Source organism: Lissotriton helveticus, chromosome 10 (genome assembly GCF_964261635.1).
Source record: "Lissotriton helveticus chromosome 10, aLisHel1.1, whole genome shotgun sequence".
NCBI classification, from domain to species: domain Eukaryota; kingdom Metazoa; phylum Chordata; class Amphibia; order Caudata; family Salamandridae; genus Lissotriton; species Lissotriton helveticus.
This window is the reverse complement of record NC_136071.1, coordinates 799,372,208-799,386,770: the sequence shown is the minus strand read 5'-3', so window position 1 is coordinate 799,386,770 and position 14,563 is coordinate 799,372,208.

The following is a 14,563-nucleotide window of genomic DNA, read 5'->3' as shown; positions in this document are numbered from 1 at the left end:
ATCGTTTTTAGTATAGCGTTTCCAACTGTCGAACCATAAGACAGTATGATATCCGTATTCACCTTCCATGTACGCTGCAGGTGTTTTATACTTATGAAGTAGTTTACCACCTCGCGTTTCGATTTTCTTGTCAGGTGAAAATAAATTCTTAAATTTCTGAAATAATGTTGTCTTTTTCTCAACATGTTTAAAATGATAACTCATTTTTAAAAGTTAAATTTAATTCACAAAATCGTTCGTAAAATATTTCCGGGATGTTCCGCAAAACAACCAATCCGTGCGCGAAACACACCAACAAACTAATGGCAGTTGAGCTACGTCAGTTTCCTGCTCAACCAATAAATTTGGAGAATTTCCCAACAACCAATCTGCTCACAGGTCGTCAGAGACTCAAGAGCCAATCAGAATACAGTTTGTGACGTAGGTCACCCAATCCCAGCGCGGCTCTGTGACGTACACAGCAGCTGCGGTTTCTTGCTTCTCACTCCTGGCGCTTACCCCTCCTTCACAAAATCTTTTCACAGCGCCATTTTAAGAACACTTTTCAGTGTAAATTAATTCTTAACAATGACTTATAAAGACAACATCTGTTCGTTTCACTAATTAGGATAGTTTACATACATTCAAGTATCCACACTTCGGAATAGACGGCGCTATTCACACTAAGGATAATATTCAATTGTCAGTAGAGTAACCTTACCCCACCCTTCTAACACGTATAATTATGAACTCGCTTTGCTCTGAACCCACCGCGAAGTGAAAGTTCTAAGAGTTCCACTTGAACATAAAATACAACTCAAACTCGCACTTTTACACGGAAAATTCCCTAAATTCAAACACACATGAAATCCGTACAGGACTCTCACCTGTTTATAGAATTCATGCACCGTTAGCAAAAATAACGACGTTATCCGTACAGGGCTCTCACCTGTTTATAGATATGAAACATGTACCCGTACAGGACTCTAACCTGTTTATAGATAATCATGCACCGACGTTAATTTTTACCCTTCACTCAAGCTCGGATATAACTAATACTCTCATCACAGTGAGTTTTATGGAAGGCGCTTTGTCCCTATTCTCATGCTGCTTTGATTTCTTAGAAAACCCTCACTATACAAGATTCAGACCTAGCCCTAAAACTGTGCTGCTCGGCGACAACACTATGGTACACGGCGATACCTCTTGTGATACTCGGCGATATCACTACAAACTGAACAGATGGCTTGCGTGACTAATTTCTCGCCACACAATCTATACCGGTATAGCTTACAGATAGGCACGAAAAACGAATTTAACAAGTGTTAAAACATCGATCCTATTTCCATACCATGACGCAACCCTTAGCAACTAACATATTACCTTGGTTACCTCTTAGCAACCATCAATTTCTGCTACCAGATAATTGATCCAGCGGGCTATAGAAAATATATCATAAACTACGCTACCCAACTTCATAACCTATAAACAAAATTCTATACTAAATATGGACCCATTTATTAATCTGATATATTTTGGGCCTACTGAATCAGGTGGTCAGGATAAATCTATATACACATTATCTACATACTATATACATATTTATACATTTGCAAAAAGAATATTGTCATTAGAATAAAACCCAACCATTTAAATGACCACCATAGGCGACGTGATCTAGCTAATGGTAACCTACACTTCTAAATAACCAAGACCAGCTTGTTTGTCAAAAGTAAGATTTTATTTTCTAAATTAAGATATATATGTTGAAAGTTTTATAAATGAAATTTATTTGCAATAAAGCAAGCATGATAGTGAGAAATATGGAAAAATACAATTTAAGCAATTGAATCAATTTTAAAGAAATTATATAAAGTTTAGCATTTCTAAAACCTATTTCCCTAACTGAGCTAAATAGACAGAAATTAAAGTAAAGTTCTTTGAGGATTCTTACGTGCTCCACGCAAAGTCCAGCAGCACATCACCCTCATCGGAAAGTCAGAAAGCAGCAGCCAGCCCAACCCTAAGGGCATGACTTTTTATACCTTTCTACGCTAACTAAACTAGCAAAGGAAAATTTTTAGAAATACTCGACGTCCCATTGGCTGAGAGTGACAAGTGACATGTCACCCGATTCTTAAAAAGTTCCACAAAATCATGTCTTACAAAGACCATTGTCTCTTCCACGTGAAGCCAGAGGCTTCCTGCGATTGCAACTTTGTATTAAGTCATCCTCGCAGCTTCCACAGTCTTTCAGTGCAACTTCCGCGGATGCCAAGTTAAGGACTGACAAAAGTTCACTTTCGACCTTGGCCATGTCCGACAGAATGATGTCAGCTCATCAGTTTTTGCTTTGTGAATGCAGCTTCAATAAACGTTTTAATTCAGAATGGGCGTCTCGTGACTTTCTGCAGAAATATGGATTAGCTCTTTTTCTGCGGCTCAAATAGCTAGGCCTCAAAAGCAGGCAACTTATGATTTCTAGTATAAAACAAACACAAGAAAAGTATTAATGTAAGAAATAAAGTATATTCTGTATCCACCCCATGGTTTACTAAATAATTAACCCACCCGATTAATCAAAATGTTACCTAGCCATTGCAAACAAATAAAGCAGCGTTTATATTTACCAGTCTCCGTTTTTCAATGAGACCCATAAGCATCTAGAATAGTAGAAATGACATTACACAAACAAGAAAAAGCAAAACAAGCACATGCTTATTTTAAGTCTGCAGCAGTAAGTAATGACAAAAACAAAAACAATAAATTATTTTATTATTTTGTACGAACAAAAAGATGCAACAAATATGCACGTTTATGAGCACACATGTTAGTCCCCCCACGTGTAAAGTTTAATCTAAGTTGTATTAGCACGACATATCACAAATCATTAATAATTTTATTCATGTTATGGAAATGTGACTTTGCGAGTTTAAACAAAATTTTGTTTTCTATCTCGCTCCATCATTGGCTTCTACTAACAACCATCTGATTGGTTAGTCATTATGTAGACCCACTTTCTCATGCTGGAGCTGCGTACTTGGAGCTCTGTTTGATTCATTTGTCATGTGATTGTAAAAATTTCAAAAGTCTAAAATTTAGCTGAGGGTTTGTAGAGTCAAGGCTCCTCATTATTGCCAATCTGCATGTACAAATACCCCTCTCGTTAAATAACCGTTTTAAGAATATGAGGCGTGCTTTCCTTAATATGGCACATATGCAAACCAAATGCAAAAAATCCTCTTCAGGGGCGCCACATAGCCTGCACATTTTTGGGCCTAGGGATGGTAGTTCTCCTAAGCATATAGCCAATAACGGTTTTTTAAGATGCACAGGATAAGTTAAAAGAAGGTATGCTGCTGGTTGCAAGGTGACATATGTTTGGATTTTCGCCGCGAAAATGTGTTTTTATCCTCCACTAGTTGGTGAGTTTTTCCTGCTTTATTGATCACGCAGCAGAAAGTGGAATGCAACAGATTTAGATCCAATAACTCAAAGTATTAGTTATTTCAAAGGAAGATAACTATTTGTTATGACTCGAGTTGCTTTCGCTCAGTAGTGACTTCCATAAAGCGCTGACTGGAGGGCTGGACAGGTTGTTTCGTATTTTATGCCAGAATTTTATTGTGTGGTATTTTCTTGCTGTCTCTTGTTGTGTCAATCCAAATTCCAAGTGGATTTGTGCAGGTGAAGCATTACAAGGAAGACCAAAAACACATTTGTACGTGTTTGTTTGTAATCTGTCCAACATTTTAGCATCTTTGCCTTGCATCACTGTACTCACGTAAGTTAACTTGGGAAGCAATTTTGCATTAAAGATCACGGGCAATGGCTGAAAGGAGGGTCCTTCCAGTTTTTTTACAAGTGCGCGAAAGGCATATATTAAGGTGCTATTTTTTCAAGCCATATACTGCTGGTGCGCCTGAAAGTTAAAGTTCTTATCAAAGTAGAAGCCTAGATATTTGTATGTGCTGACTTCTCTGGTTGCATTTTCTAGTTTGATTTTCTAAGTGACATTGGGTTTATTTCCAATTGACACGGTTTTTGTCTTTGTGATATTGATTTCCAATTTGCTGGCTTTTATGAATATTGCAGTTGCCTTGATTAATCTTTGAATTCCTACCTCTGTGTGACTCAGCAACACAATGTCATCAGCATATGGTAGATGTAACAAGGCTAGTGGACCTAATCTCAGAATGTGTGAGTTTACCCGATCCAGTTGGGTGGATAAATCAGCCATAAGAAGAGAACATGCTAAGTGCGCATGTCTGTTTTGCCCAAGACCGCCGGCCAAACTGTTATGTGCACACAAAAATTATGGAATATATAGAAATTACTGATAAATGCACTATAAGACAATTATATGCGGAACTGAAAGTCAACAAAATAGATGAGAGGGCGAAATATTCACAAAAATGGCTAGAAAAGCTGGGGTCAGTTATCCTTGGATTTGGGCAGAACAGTGCTATGCTCTGCAACCCTCCAATCACAGCATTTTAAGACAGTGTTCTCACTTTACCATACCCCGGCCAGAATCGCCCAGTGGGGCGGTACGGCAGGAATAACATGCCCCCGCTGCAACTCAAACGCGGCAGATATTGTGCATATGTTTTCGCAGTGCCCACAATTGTTTACTTTGAAAATTGCCATTGAAGAGTTTTTTGATAAATCACTTAGGATCAAGATTAAACTTATAGACGAATTAATTATTTTGGGGGTGGCAGACACGGCAGAAGATATGCCAGTAGAGTTTATTTTTGTCTCGATAGCAGTGTACCGCATTTGCATAGCAAGAAATTGGCTGAGCAAGGCTCCTCCCCTATTTCAAGAATGGATCGCAAGCCTTCTCTCTATTTACAATTTAGAAAAGGCAATATATGAGAGAAAAGGTAGGAGGGCTAAGGTACTAGGTAAAAGAATATGGCAAGAAGAAGATCAAGCTAAACAGCTTGCCCTCTGCGCACTGTGGCTATTACCCATTTGGGTTGCTAAATAATCAAACTGAACATTTTACTTGCGAAATTCAAAAAATGAATGAAAACAACACCCTTTATGGTTTCAATCACATTGAATTATATTGTTGGTACATAATCACAATTACGTTTACAACTCTCATGTTAGTTGTGCAAAAAAGTTCATGAAAACTTGATGTTATAATCACATCAGAATAACTTTCATCTTACAATTTATGGCCACAAGTTATCATGCCCAATGCATTTCGGGCCACGCGGCCCTTCGTCGGGGGCAGTACCTGAAAAAAGACATAAATCTTATTGTTGCTTGATATACTGGTCTGACATTGTGCAGTTGTGCAGTGTGCCACAATGAATTTTAAACGTGTAAAAACGTACATAGAAACCAAATTAATAAAGTTAGAAAAAGTGTTTTTCTTAAAAAAACTCTGAAGAACCTTATTCCTGAATATACATGAGCAAACTAGGAATATGCAAAATGCCACTTTGAGATAACACATTGATAAATGCATCCTAATACATATGGTTGGTTGTGTAACCCTACAATATGAAGTAACTCACTTGTTTAGCCTAAAGTGATGCCGAAGTCTGGGGGTTCAGTGAAATGGTGTGTATGAGGGCGTGCTGAATCAAAGGCTGCGTTTTTTCAATGTACTAAAAGAAATAACGAAGATAGACGGATAAATACACCCACTCAAAAACGAGTAAAAAATAATGAACGTATCAATTTAACCCTCGATAAGCGCACTCACGAGAAGCTTTGCTGTGGTGTCGAAAACTTGGCGAGCAGGAATATGATGACAGTTACTTGAGGACAAAATACACCCGACCTGAAGGAGACAGAATAAACCCTGATTTAGACGAACTGATTTCTATCGGTACAATTGAACTCGACTTCAAGCTGTTTCCAATGCACTATAAGGCACACTCTTCACTTTCTGAGACCGGTGTCATAATACTACGCTAACATAATCTCAGACTGACCTTGATATTAATCCGACGGTAACCGGCAACCTGTTCTCAACATCTTTCTCGGAGCGATCATCTAAAGAGGAAGAAACGGCGAGAACTAAAATCTGCTTGCATGCAATTACGTGATGCATCCTGCCTCTAAAAGAACCAGTGGAAAAAGTACCTGGGCGTTTCGACGATACGCTTCTACCAAGCCGGACTGCTACCAACATTCGATCTGTCTTCCCTAACGCGACAAGGCGCCATTAAATGACGTGCTCTTGAGTAATAAAAATAAATGACGGACTGAAAAAAGGCAAAGAAGCGGGGAAAACGCAAAGCCTAGGACAAACTCATGGGTCAATGATAGCAAACCTGCAAAGGCGCCATTTTGTACTGGGAAAATGTGTGTGATAACAGAGTCATATAAGGAGGGGTTTAAATGCATATCCATATCAATGATGTCACCCTATGACAAAACAAAGTATAAACTATAATGAAAAATAATAATACGATTTTACAATACTGTATCAACTGTCCTTCTGCATACAGTGATTGTGCAGTTTCTCATAGGAAACAAGTAAGGTCCACTCGATCATTTATCCCTTTGGGATCTTGTGTCTGTAATCTTCGAATCCAGAAAATTTCTCTCTGTAAAAGAGTCTTGGTGAGACATTTGCCCGGTGACGGGGTTACCATTTCGAGGATCTGGAATTTCACCTGCGCAATGGTGTGTCTGTGGTTCTCCCAGTGTAAGGCTAGACTGCTCTTGGGATTCTTGTTTCTGATAGTACTCTTATGTTCCGAAATGTGGATTTTAATTTTTCTTTCAGTCTTGCCTATGTACAAAAGTCCACATGGGCACTTGATGGCATATATAACATTGGCTGTGTTGCAGTCTGCACTGATCCTAACGGGAATTGTTTCTCCTGTATGAGGATGCTTTACACAGTCAGTCACGATAACATTATTGCAATGAACGCAATTTAGAAATTTTCTCATGCCCTTGTAGGTTTTGGATGGAATCATAGGATGACGTTTCAACATTTCTTTAATGTTTCTAGAACGTTTATAAGCAAAAATGGGCTTGTCACGGAACAACCCTTTAAAATCAGTCTCATGCCTCAGTAATTCCCAATGTGTAGTGATGCTCTTTTTAATCTCATTTGAACTGGTAGAGTATTTAGAGACAAATACCTGACGATGTTGTTGCTTTTTCACTTTCGGAATAAGTAGAGAATCACGTGGTAATTTTTCAGTCTTATCCGTAGCTATTTCTAGCACAGTAGGAGGATATCTCTTTGATGCATACTTTGCTGTGATGATGTTAAGATTGCTTTGAAATGTTTCTGCTTGTGAACAAATTCTTTTGGCTCGTAACATCATAGAATAAGGTAAATTGTTGATGAGGTTCCTGGAGTGGAAACTGTTATACATCAGGGCCGTGTTCTTATCAGTCGCCTTATGATATACTTCAGTTTGTATTGTGTTATCCTCTATTCTCACCAGTACGTCCAGAAATGCAATCTGTTTTTGTTGTATGTTACAAGTGAATTGGATGTTCTCATCATACATATTCATTTGAACGATTTTTTGTTCCAACTTTTCTTTGGTGTCTTGCCAAATCAAAAATATATCATCGATATAACGACAATATAAAATTGTATTGTCTGTCCATTCTTTGTCATTCCTTAGAAACATATCTTCATACCTTGCCATGTATGTATTGGCATATGCCGGCGCTCCAGAAAAACCCATAGAGGTACCCTTGTTCTGCAGATAAAAATCACCGTTCCACCTAAAGTAACTATGGTGTAAACAAAAATGCAAGAGTTCCAACAAAAAGATTTTTTCTGCCGGTATCTCCTCTTGTTTCAACAGGGCCCATTCCACAGCCTCTATACCCTCGGAGTGTGGGATAGAGGTGTAGAGAGCCCTGACATCTAGCGTGCAGATCCATACACCTGAAGATACCTGTACATCCATGAGTTTTTTCAAAAAATGAGTAGTGTCCTTAGTATAGGAGTACCAACTTTGGACAAACGGTTGTAAAAACTGATCTAAGTATTGACCCAGAGGCTCGAAAATGGTGCCGCACCCGGTGACAATAGGACGGAATAGTGGGTTCGAAAGATCCTTATGGACTTTAGGTAACATGTAGATTCCCGGTTGTTTTGGGAAAGAAACTGTTAGGAATTGGCGGGTTTTCTTAGTGATCCATTTCATGTTTTCTGCTCGTTCTAAGATACTTTCCAAAGTGGTCTGTAATTCTTTGATCGGATCTTGATCCAATTTAAGATAGGTGTTGATATCAGATACATGCTCCGAAACTTTGGAATCATAAAATATTTGATCCATGACGACAATTGCGCCGCCCTTGTCAGCTTGTTGGATATGTATCCTGGAGTCTTCCGCCAATTCTTTGAGGATCATTTTGTCGTGTTTTGAAAGGTTCAACCAACAAGTTTTCTTCGTGTTGATTGATTTTAAATCTTTGAGCACAAGATTTTCAAATGCGTCTAGGATTTTGTGCGATGTTGGTGCCTGAAAGGTCGATTTTGATTTGAACTCAACATATTCAGGAGGATCAACCTCTAGTGATGGATCAGGTAGAGTTGAAAAGAAATATTTGAGTCGCAAAATCCTCATGAATTTAAAAAAATCTACTTCAGTTTCTAAAGAATTCGTTTGGTAAGTAGGTACGAAATTTAAACCTTTGTTAAGGACTCTGGTTTGTTGCGTGGTCAACTCTTGTGACACTCTTGCCGGACCTGAAACCGACGCTGCTGTCACTTTGAAGAAGCAAGGCTTTTAAACCTACGTCTCGCGGTACCCGCTCCGCGGGTTCCGCTTCGTTTTCCAATCAGCCTGACTTTTTTGGAATCCCCTGCTTCAGCTGTGCTTGTGGGGTTTGTGAAGGCAGCAGGGCTGCGAGCGCAAACCGGGACTCGCCTTCCCAGGAGTCCCGGTGTTTGGCCGAGTCACCTGGCCCCGCTCTCCCTGACCGCCCCGCCCCTAACAACTGAAAAGGAGGAAGGCTCCTTTGCTACGTGGGACACTCTTGCCGGACCTGAAACCGACGCTGCTGTCACTTTGAAGAAGCAAGTCTTTTAAACCTACGTCTCGCGGTACCCGCTCCGTGGGTCCCGCTTCGTTTTCCAATCAGCCTGACTTTTTTGGAATCTCCTGCTTCAGCTGTGCTTGTGGGGTTTGTGAAGGCAGCAGGGCTGCGAGCGCAAACCGGGACTCGCCTTCCCAGGAGTCCCGGTGTTTGGCCGAGTCACCTGGCCCCGCTCTCCCTGACCGCCCCACCCCACCTCTAACAACCCGGCCCAATAGCCACTGGCCTACAAATATAGGAGTCCAACGCTGCGCGGGAGCGCGCGGGAGCGCGCGGGAGCGCGCGGGAGCACCCGGGGCTAAGCCCGGGCAAAGGGCGGGCCCTCTGTGGCCCTCAGTGACCTGAAGAGACTGGACTGGGCAAGATCCCTTGGTTGAGCGTCACGGGATCCACCCGGCTCAGTGATTCACGTATGTAAACCGTCTATTGCTAGAGTATAACATCTACCGCAAAATAGAAACTGTGTTCTTGGTCTTGTGCCTTGTGTTCTTCCTGGACTAGCTGATATCCGTTGGTGTAAGACTGTTGGTTTTATTGCACTATCTGCCACTATGCCTAGGAAGAACGTCTCCGCGGCACCAAAATCATGTAATACTCTTGACAATTATTTAGTCCAAGTGATACATAAAATAAACACCGAAAGAAGGCAATCGCTAGGTCTGAGTCAATCCCCTGTGCTCGATAGAGGGAGCCCCGCCCTGAGTGTACATACCTGTGAGCATTCAGAGCCAGATCAAAGTATTAATCTTCTTGAGATTAACCCCCCTGAAATAGTATGCATCGATCAAGGCTCAGATTTATTGGTTGATTTAGAGACAAACGTAGCTTCTGACCCAGAGCCTCATATGGACCCTTTAGCTGATGATTTATTATCTCCTGTGGTTACCAATAGGGCGGTGAGAACATGCAGAAGAGTTCAACCTAAAAGAGGGGGGGCACGGGCGGGAAGGAAAAGGGTTAATACACCCCCAAAATCAAAGGGAAACAGATCAGAGTCCGAGGACATGAATGCTAGACAAGCCATAGATGACGACCTTTTTCGTAGGATATCAGACATGATAGATCAGAAAATAAAAACTATTATTAAACCGATGATTGGGAAAATCGACAGGTTAACCGCCGAGGTGAAAAAGTGGGGTGGTTTGCAAGGTAAACTAGCTGATGAAATTGAGGACATAGTATCCATTGTTTCCAAACCAACAGACCCAGTGAGTGAAAATAACATCAGCGGGGGAGGCAGTGTAGTGGCTGAAGACCTACCGGACTCCTCTCGGCTAGCACAAGTACCAGTCGAGGGCACTGGTCGAGAGGTGGCAAGGGAGGACTCCACATTACCACCCCCTATACCAACCACATTAACACTGACATCACCAGAGGACGACTCCCAACAATTCATAGTCGAGGCTTCATCGGTGGTACTGGTCTTAGCAAATGCCCCCACCTTATCCCCTGGTCAAACGGAAACCACCACATCCCTGACAAGCAAGGCTCTACACTGGCTATCAAGCAATATGCATATGGCTCAGCATGGGAAAGAACAGTTGGCCGAGGAAATTGTATTAACAAGGAGGATGTCTTGGATTGGGAATAAGCATAAAAAGTTTAAGGGGGACTGCATAGTGATAAATTTTGCAAATGCATCAGTACTCCCAAATGTCCTACAGAATATATTACCACCCCAACGCAGAAGTGGATCTATTATCCCCCTCACATTAAAATTTTTCTATAATGAGCGACAACACGCGTATCACCCAAACACTTTAAGATCAGGGTGGGCGACAAGTTGTAATAGAAGGGGGGATGGCTCAAGATCAACATATGATGGGAATGGCCTTGGTCCGTTAGACAGATTTGGTTCAGGGTTCCAAAACTACCAACAGAATTTGACATCTTTTAAAAACCCTAGACCGCTATGGAACATCCAGAACAGGCGGGGACTGGGGGGTTTGGGTGGTTTGGGTGGTTTGGGTGGCATGGGGACAGATTGGGGGAACTGTGGAAGTAGGTATGGAGCCTGGTTAGGAGAAGAGCAGTTCCCAATGCGTCCTAATACACCCTTACCCAGGTGGGACACAGCTGTGTTTGGGCGGGGAGCGGGGGCTACACCACAGGCCTGGGGGTTTGGAACCGAGAATAGGTATGGGGTACTGGCCAATCTAAATGACTGCGACTGACGCAGGGGGGGTATAGACATGCTATATGATAGCCCTAGACCCTCTCGCCCACAAATGAAGCCCAGGGACAGGGGCATCGGTACTGTGAAAGGACTAAACAGGCTTGAGCCATACGGCTTGGCTAACTGTGATACACCAATCTGCCTGGAAAGGGAAACTATTTGTGGCCAAGTGCAGGTCGAGGTCAATGAGGACCCCCTTTCAGGAAACGTAGTTAGAAATGACAATGTCTATGCCGAGTCCATTATTGTAGAGCCAGAAAGTATACCTTTGGCTATTGGAACACCGCACGTGCAAGCAGGTGAAGGAGCCTCTTTAATCAATCCTGCAGTGAAGAACACTACGGATACTTGTAAAATACTAAGTTGGAACGTAGCTGGCCTTAACGCCAAACGGGATGATAAGGAGTGGGTTAGTTTTGTTTCGGGGCATAATATCATTGCCCTCCAGGAAACCTGGGATATAACTGCAGGTTACTGGTTGGACGGCTACTGTAGTTTCGCAATGGCGGCGACTCCTAGCCGTACTGGCAGACCTAAGGGTGGCCTGCTGATGCTGTTCTCCTTGGCCTTGAAAGGTACCCTACAAGTGATCAGTAGTGGATCTCAAAACATCCTCATAATAGAGAGAGTCATCAACTGTGCCACAAGGTCCTTATATATTAATTTTTACAACTCACAGAAAAGGGAGGATAGTATGAGCAACATTGCTATTTTAGACGCTTTACTAAGGTCAGGCAGCCAGAACTTACAGTGCGATACAGAATATGTATTATTAGGCGATTTTAATATTCACCCCTGTAAGCTAGCCTGTAGTCCAATTAACCAGGATTGGGGCGAGGGCCCCGAGCTCCCACATTTCGAACATACAATAGATGGCGAAGAGCTAGAAGATCTCCTGCCAGATTTCAACCTGTACGAACCAGAGGGCGGTGCAAGAACGGTTACCTTTACTGGCACCAACCCTGGAACTATAATAGACTACATTTTTATCTCACAGGGCATCCTAGATAGAGCGATGGCCTACCGCACTATACCATCCCATTTTAGTGACCACAATCCCGTTCTACTGGAGGTTGCATGGGGAGACCATATGGGCCCAGCTCCGGGGAAAGTGAGGCCTCACCATACCTTGCGTACCTCCGACCAGGGTAGGAGACTCAAGTGGGCCAAGGTGGTACCAGATAACTTCTATGCAGCAGTATTCCCTAAAATCATGGATCAGGTGGAGGTTTGTCAGAATCCCAGTGCCCCAGGAAATGAAGTTATAGGGGCTTTTGAGGCAATTTGTAGTCAGGTAGCGCAGGACCTCCTGGCTAACCCCAAAAAGGGGGTACAGAAAACGACGCGCTGGTTTGACAATGCATGCTCAAAGGCACATAGATCTTTGATGGTCGCCCTGAAAAAAAAAACCAGGGTAAAGGATGAAATTGCTAGCTTAAGGAAAAACTACAAGCTGGCAATCAGAACTAGAAAAGACTCAATTAAAAGAGATGCCTGGGAAAACCTACTCTCTGTGGCAGTCCGTAAGGACAGTCACAAATTTTGGGAAATAATTAAACACCCTCTTTTTTCCAACCAAAAGAACGAGGTCATGGATTGTGTTATCTCTGATGACAAGTGGCTTACCCACTTTAAAAATGTGTACGGGGAAAATGATAGGGCAAGCAAAGACATGTTGCCGGCCTTTTTAGAAGCTACCCCACTACAGTTCACTAGCCTCGAAGTGGAGAAAGCTATCATAGCCACAACTAAGCATAAGGCCCCAGGGCCTGACGGAGTGCCAGCTGACTTCTTTATACATTCTCCTAAATTGTGGGCAAAGGTATTGGTCAATGTATTTACTGTTGTAAATAGCAATTATATACCATCTTCCTGGGACATTTCAACCATTGTGCCTATCTTTAAAAAGGGCCAGCGGGACGACCCAGGGTGTTATAGGCCCATATCCCTCTTGGACTCCTCCGTAAAAATCTTAGGCAGAGTACTGTTGTCCAGGTTGAGGGATAGTGTAGAGAGCTGCGGAGGGCTGTCTGAAATCCAGTATGGGTTCAGAGAAAGGAAGGGCACCATTGAACAATGCTCCAACCTACATCTGCTTATTTCAAAATACACGGTGGCCAAGGGGGGGTCCCTGTACTTAGCTTTCATGGACCTCTCCTCGGCGTTCGACCTGGTTAACAGGTCCAAGCTATGGAAAATTTTGCTGGAGATGGGGATTGAGGAGTCCTTGGTAAAGTTTGTGGCCTCCTTACATCAGGAACTCTTCGCGGCTGTAAGAGTTACAAATGAGGGCAGGTGTACATCTCGTTTTAAATCCTTGAAAGGAGTAAGACAGGGCTGCATATTGGCTCCATTGCTCTTTACCATTTATATCAATGGCTTGGGTACCTATTTGGAAGAGAAGGAAGTTGACATCCCGCGTGCAGGTGCAGTTAAAATCCCAGCGCTCCTGTACGCGGATGATGCCGTGCTAATCGCCCGCACGGGTACTGGTCTCCAGCGCCTTCTAAATGCTTTTGGCCAATTCATGGATCAGCTCGATCTGAAAGTTAACGCCAGCAAGTCACATACAATGGTAGTGGGCAAAGAAAGCCGCAAAAAGAGAACAAAAAGCTTTAGTTGTAGAGGGGACATAGTATCTAGGGTCTCTACTTTTCCTTACCTCGGGGTCCTATTCGACCAAAGAGGAACTTGGGGCCCTCAGGTGAGGGCAAAGAAGTTGGCGGTTTCGCGATCGTCGTCTGCCCTCATGGCCTTTGCGGGTAGGTTAGGTGCTAGGCCTATGGAGGCACTACTAAAAATATACAGGAGCAAATCTGTATCTCTTGCGTCATATGGTTCACCTTTATGGGGTTATGTAAACTTGGAACCTATCCAGCGAGCTGAGAACAGATTTATAAGGTCACTTCTCTCCTTGCCACAGTCCACTCCTACCTACTCAATACATAGGGAGGTTGGCCTAGACTACCTCACCGACGGGCTGAATATGGCCCCCCTAATCTTTTGGCTAAAGACATGGCTTAATGAAGATCTGCCACTTAACCACAGTATCTTGCTGGATGTTTTATCATTGGATCACTCCAAAAAGATTCCGTGGCTGGCCTATCTGCAGAAGGCGTTTTTAGATTTGGGATGACCAGAGCTCTTCAGCTCCCCCCAAGACATTAAGGCACAGGACGTCGATTTGGTCAAGACCATTTTTATGGAAAGGGCAAGAGCGCTTCGTGAAGAGAAGGAACTAATGAAACCATCAGTGAGGTGCCATTACTTACTTATTAACTCTCCCTCCCTGGCACCTTACCTTGGTTGCGTTACAATCCCGTTTCACAGGTTCCTTTTGACCAAACTGAGGTTTAACTTGTT